The following is a 7,645-nucleotide window of genomic DNA, read 5'->3' on the forward strand; positions in this document are numbered from 1 at the left end:
TTAACTTGCGCAAAAGTCAAGGCGGAATATCAGAAACCATCCGGATTATTACAACAGCCCGAGATTCCCATGTGGAAATGGGAACAAATCTCGATGGATTTCATTACGAAGTTACCTAGGACTCCAGGTGGTTATGACACCATATGGGTGATAGTCGACCGGCTAACCAAATCCGCGCATTTCATAGCTATCAAAGAAACGGATAAGATGGAGCGGTTAGCTAGACTATATATAAAAGAGATCGTGTCAAGACATGGAGTCCCAGTCTCGATTATTTCCGACCGCGACAGTCGATTTACGTCTCATTTTTGGAAGTCGTTACAAAAAGCTTTGGGCACGCGATTAGATATGAGTACCGCCTACCATCCCCAGACTGACGGCCAAAGCGAGCGAACTATACAAACATTGGAAGATATGCTAAGAGCGTGTGCAATTGATTTTGGTGGTAGCTGGGATGTTCACCTTCCTTTGGTGGAATTTTCATATAATAATAGCTACCACACGAGCATAAAGGCTGCACCGTTCGAAGCTTTGTATGGTCGTAAGTGTAGGTCGCCCTTGTGCTGGGCGGAAATAGGCGATAGATAAATGACGGGTCCCGGACTAATACAAGAAACTACTGACAAGATATTTCAAATAAAAGAACGACTGAAAACGGCCCACGATCGACAGGAAAGTTATGCGGATGTGAGACGCAAGCCTTTGGAATTCCAAGTGGGAGATAAAGTTCTTTTAAAGGTCTCGCCATGGAAAGGAGTTCCGAGGTTTGGAAAGCGGGGCAAGCTCAGCCCAAGATATACCGGACCATTTGAGATCCTGGAAAGGATAGGTCCCGTGGCCTATAAGTTGAAGCTACCTGAAGAACTTAACGGGGTACATGACACATTCCATGTGTCGAACCTTAAAAAGTGTCTATCCGATGAATCTTTAATCGTACCCCTAGACGAAGTACATATTGACGAACAATTACATTTTGTTGAAGAACCGATAGCCGTTACCGACTGGAAAGAACAAAAACTACGAAGAAGTCGGATTAAGTTAGTGAAGGTACAGTGGAAATCTAAAAGAGGACCCGAGTTTACCTGGGAAAGAGAAGATCAAATTCGAAAGAAGTACCCACACCTTTTCCCGGACCCAACTATAACGGATAACTAACAACAAATTTCGGGACGAAATTCTTCCAACAGGGGGAGAATGTGACACCCGGTAATTTTCCATATTCTTTAATCTTTATAATTGATCAAAATTACGTGTCATTTATATAATTTATATGAGGTATAAACCATAGTATACTTGAAATGTGGACGAGAACAGTCGTTAATGCCTATAGGATTGTATAAAGTGCCGATGAGAACGGCTATATGATGAAGATAGCCCAGTAATAGTTTAGAGGTGACAAATATATCAAGCTAAATATATATCTATGATCCAATATAAGGGGTAATGGTAAGACCATGCCCAGTAATGTCCTAATTCCCTAATTTGGACCAAAACGCCATAAACGTTTAAATAATAGAATATAGTCGCTGAACCGGCCAAATCAATGATACATTATACAGTGAGACGACCAAGATATGAAACTATGAAGGAATTAAAGGTATACTAGTCAAAATAATATGAAGTTAATAATTTAAACAATCCATGAAAGATTACAATATGGAGCACTATTTAACCGAATATAACTCCGGGCTAAATTTAAATATACATCATACCGGGAACCGAAATAAATACCGGGTTCCATACCATCTATAATACTTTATAGGTGACCAAATAAATTAAGAGAAGCTCATAATACCCAAGTCCAATATAAATTCCATAACTTGTTTACTCGATGATCAACTCGTCCTAACGACTATCCACTTAAGACCCGAACCAAGATTGAACTTAGCACTACATTTGGACAACCAATATATTTATTAAATGACCATAATACCTTCCCTTTGCAGCCCAAAGCCGAACCCCAACCTCTTCCCATTCAATTTTAATGTACAAGGAACAAACACCACATTAAATCTTATAAACCATTATCCATGCATCCATATGTATCATGATCATGTATCATCATCATCTTCAACATCATAATTGTGAATGTACTACATGATCAAGCAAAAATCTTCCTAACCATTCCCTATGGCCGCCTCCCCCATTCCCTCAAATAAACAACAATAAACACCATACTTTGATCACTATTGCACTTGATTTGATACGATTATAATCCCCCAAACCAAGGGATGTGTTCCCTTGGGTTTTCCTATAAATAAGACCAAGTACTTGGATGGAAAACACCACACACAAACTCAAGAAACATAGCTCCAAACCAACCTCTTCTTCTCTCGGCCGAAGGCAACAGCAGAGCACCACCACAGCCGCCTCTTTGCAACCCGTTTTCTCTATAATGCTGCTCTGAACATCTTGACCCCTATATATCGTTGGAAAGCTAGAAGAAATCCTTAAACCGTGGTAGAAAGCCTTGAACGGATCTCTGCCCGGAAGACTCGGTAAGATGCTTTGAACCTTCAAAGGTCACTACTGGAAACTGCATTTTTCCAGCAGTACCCCCCTCTCTTCTTTTGTTCATATCTCACAAACCACTTGGTATTTTTGGGTGATTCTTGTTTAGGAATCCAAGGAAACTCGCAAGGATCACGAACCACCTTTTGAACATCCATTTCCTGCTTCATTTCAGCATTAGGTAAGCCGAAAACTCGAGTTGTAACAGTTTATGGTGGCTGGAAAAACACAGATTCTGTCCAGCCACGGTCTCATCATTTTACTTGACCCTAATCCACCTATTTCATGTTATTTGAACATATTGTAGACTCTTAACATCGTGGTTAACGTCAAGGAACTTGGATCTCGTCTTAAATCGCTCAAAAAAAACCGACATTCCCAAGGTACTAATGCCATATAATGTTTAGTAGAAAAACATGGACTAAGCCTAAGATACATATACATAATGAGGTGATTAGACATAAACATAAACTTGAAGTGTGTTGAAATGACATATAATTAAGGATAAATCATGTTAAGTAAAAGATATAAAGGATTTAAAGGGTGTTTAAGGAAGGTTAAGATTAATAGAACACCTAGTTAAGGTAAAAATGATCTTGAGTAGTAAAACCCACTTATAAATAAACAAGATGATATAAATGTAAAGATGGAATTTTGGTTATGTTAAACTTTAAAAAGGGTATAACTAACGTATTAAAAACCGTATCGGGTTTGTCATAAAAGTAGTAATAATAATAGTAATAATAATAATAATGATAAAATATGAGTACTAGTAATAAAGATAAAAGTATAAATAAAAGTGCACATTAAACATAAGGTGCAATCCTTGCATCAAGTCTTGGAAATAAAAATAACGATGATTGTACGGGTAAAATACAAGGTACACGTATATTCCTATATACGCAAATGAAAATATAAATACCCATGTATAATGTTATAAAAACAAAGGATGTGATAACTATATGTTACGAAGACGAAAATACTAATAATACTTATCGTATACATGAGGAAATGATATATACAATTAATACACATATATTCCTATATATGTGCCATACGTATAAATATAAAATACGGGTTTTTTTGTGATGGACATTGCGAGTAACTGGAAGGGTGGAGGTGCCGGTAGTCGGGACGTCCTGTCTAGGCTGGTAACTGAATATATCATAGATGGGCCCGTTACCTACCTGGGGACTAACGATGAGAGCTCCAAAACCTATTAGGCTAAAGCATGTCACGAACGTCATGATTACCGACGAATAATTTGTATCGAGCATTCCCTAATGCTCGGAGGATATATATATAAAGAGGATATAACGGAAATACATAACAAGTATAAGACGTTGTCTAACGTCCGTATCGCTAATGTATAAAAAGTATACATATATACCGTCACCTCATAAGTATGTATCGGGCTAAGTATTAATAGTTATATATTATGTACTGAAGTGCATACGTATACGATATAATACAGGAAACTCACCAAGTATAACGGAACATTATTCCTCATTTAAGGTGAGTCTCACAGCCCCTATTTTCACTATTTTCACTATGTTTTAAACTGTTTTCGGGGCGAGGGACACGTGTTTAAATATGTTTTATCATGGTGTATATCTTGATTTACAATGTGCGTGTACATGAGATATTTGGCGCGCTCATGGTACATAAAGTCCCCGGTATATATTGTAACCATAAACTATAGGCAACTATAGCCGAGGAACTCTACGGGTAGTACTACTGGTCTGACCAACCCACTCGTAAGTGGTCGCGCCACTTTATAAGACGGGTGCTTAGTTTTCCGATTTATTTATTCCCTCGTGGACTCGTGGGATGTTATGTGGGGCTTTATGGTGTATATATATAGTCAAGGAATGGTTACGAACTCATGTATTCACGTTACACTGCAAGTCATGGATACTGCATTCATGACGTTATGAAAATCATATTATAAAGCATTTTATCGAGTCACAAAACTTGTGAACTCACTCAGTTTGTACTGATTAAATTATTTTACGTGTCTTTCAGGTATTTAACTACGTGGAGAGGTCACGGTGTCTCACTACGGTTTTATGTTTAACTATGGAAATTTCATGTATGAGGATTTTATATTTTGGAGTTTTCACGATTATATCTCCCTTCGGCAGGACATAACTGTGAAATCTCAATATGTTATATGTAAACCTTTTTATGGATATTTTTGTAAAACTTATTTTATGAATGAAATCCTCATGTATTTTATCATATAGTTGTTGCTTAACCGCGCTCTCGAAAAACCTTTCATGAGTCGCACACCGGTTGTTTCCGCCTATGGACCGGGTGTGACACGTTTAGAGTTCAACAGTCAAATTTTCTAATAGCTTGTTTTCCCCGTTTTGCGTGCCTAACACGGTTACCCGTTTTTTATGTTTCAAAAATGAGTTTGGTCACACACGACCCGAGAGTAGTGGTTGACTGATAATTTAATTAAAGATGTGAAATTAGAGCTCGGTTTAGACGTCCCGATTGGCCGCGGGACTCGTTTCCGTCTTTGGCGTACCGGAAACTGTTAAAATAGGTTAAAATTACTCAAATCATCCGAATTATGTTCGGATGATTTATTTTTACTTGTTTAACTCAATTATATGAAAATAGTTCATTTTTAGGGTTTTTATACACCAGTCAGCTCGCTTAAGCGAACTTCACCGGTTTACGCGTTTTAACTTTAAAAGTTTGATAATTAGCACAAATAATTATCCGTTTAATCTCGGATCTTGAAATTTTGTACAAATCACTTTTTAACAGTGGGGAATTTAATAAAAATATTTCCAGAATTAATTCTTATATTTAAAATTTATTTATCTATTTTTAAACACCATTTAAACACTAAATATGTCGTAAATACCAAACGATCTTAGAAAAATCCCAAATTTCTCCTGGATGTCCCCTGCCATCCACATAGTCCCTGTAATTTTTCCAGAACCAAAATCTTCTTTTACATGCCATTTTCACTAAAACCGAGCTAGAAAACCCTTGAACTCGTTTAACCGAAAAGCCTACTTAGACTTCTCCAACGGACCTCAAATTTTGTGTGTGACTTATAAATGATATAAAAAGATTATCTGCAATTTTCCAGCATTTTTCATGATATTTAACTATTTTTCACCATTTTTGGCCAAAACCGAGCATTAAATTCACCAAATATTCATCCTTTATCCAAAAATTACCAAAAATTCACAGAACTCTTATTTTCATGTGTAGAACATCCCTGTAAAATTTAATGACCTAACTCTAAACCATCAACAATCTGTCCCAAAACACATATACCGAACATAAACCGAATATACCTTTCGTTTTCCGCCACTACAAGCTACAAACTCGTCTTTCCGCCTTATCTACCGCTAAACACAGAGCCTACAAACAACATACCACAATACCAAGCAAGTTACACTCACGATCAAGCCATTTCTTTCATGGTTTCGGTTATGATTCCAAAAACAAAGATTTAACCGTAAAAATTCGTTTTTGATTCGTTTAACTCCTTTCTTGGACCAAGATCCCTTGTATAACCCGTATACATCACTTGATCATGCAAGAATCGGTTTTCATCATTGAAACCTCATTTTCTTGCAATTAAACTCAAGAAACGAATATGGAAACGTGATTAACTCGATTCTTTACCTTGTTTTCTTGCTACAAACTCTCGGTTTTGGATCATGATCTTGAGAGGATTGAAGGATGTTGATATGTTGGTGTAAAAAAAAGAAAATGAAATGGGGTAAACCCATGGAGACCGATCGGACTTGATAGGGGGTTGGGTGGGACCCACCTCTCCATTCTTATCCACACATTTGGATTCTCGTAATCCGGATAATGTTTTGGATAATCTGGTTCAGTTCGTTTTTTGGTTAAATGTTTAATTCGGCTTAAAACGAGGGTAAAACGGTCGTTTTTCGGCTTAAAAATGAAATTTATATAAAACCGATATAAAAACTTTAAAAACTTAAACCGTGACATTTATTAACTTAAAACATCATATCATTAATTATCGCGCATCTTTTTCGGCTTGATCGATCATCTCTTGCTCGGTTTGGTATTAAAGGTTTCGTTTAATGTACCGACGTACCATTAAATCGAAATTCTTTTTCTGTGCTTTAATTCACTTATCCCGAAGCTTTAATACTTCGTAAACATCACTAAATATCATATATCTCGTCTATAATTGAACCCTCGATTCGTTCGGGTTTCAATGACTATCGATCGATTAATCTCATATTCAATACGATGAATTATATATTCACGTACGATCAATACAGTGAACCATGTATTCTCGTATAATTACCATGGTAACTCATGTACCCGACATTAAATATGACGTAACTATCGTCTACCGGTTAGGGTATCCCTGGTTTCGTCGGAACCGTTACATTCTCCCCCCGTTAAGAAATTTCGTCCTCGAAATTTTACACGCCCACTATCCCCTTTCGAGAGAAAGGTGGGGGGGTTTTTCCTTCAGAATTCACCCTCGCGTTACCAGGTATAATCTGGTCCTCGCTGTGAATTCCACTTAATCTTAATCAATAAAGCTTGGTACGTCCAAACTGTTTAGTTTTCCCGTCTACTAACTCTACGGAATTATTTATGATATCAGGCATGTCTTCCATGAGTACCTCCATTACTGGTACTTTCGTTGCCTCGTCGCATAGGTACTTTTTAATCCGTATACATGGCAAAGCATCATGTATAGTACTTAGCCCCTGGAGTACTTTAATCGATAACCAAATGACCAATCATGGAGATAGTCTCATGAGGTCCAATATATTAAGGAGCTATTTTCGGTTTTGCCAAACCTCATATCACCTCTCTAAGGTGATGCCTTAAAATGCCTTGTCACCTCTTTCCAGTGACAATGGTTTCCTTTGAATGTTGGCATAAATCCTTTGCCAATCACGCGCTGCTTTCAACTCATCTTAAATATTATAAATTCGATTGGTAGTTTCCCGAATCAATTCAAATCTTATGGCTTGATTGACGCCCATTTTCAATTTAACAAATTGGTGATAATTACTTTACCCATAGAAAGCTTCAAGCTCTCGATGCTTCCTTCCCCGCCTTCCAATAATGAAAGTAGGATGACCATTTCGATCTGAGATAATTG

This window comes from Bidens hawaiensis, unplaced genomic scaffold (genome assembly GCF_021521415.1).
Source record: "Bidens hawaiensis isolate Kalapana, Puna unplaced genomic scaffold, B.hawaiensis_p1.1 tig00074404_1, whole genome shotgun sequence".
Classification (NCBI taxonomy): Eukaryota; Viridiplantae; Streptophyta; class Magnoliopsida; order Asterales; family Asteraceae; genus Bidens; species Bidens hawaiensis.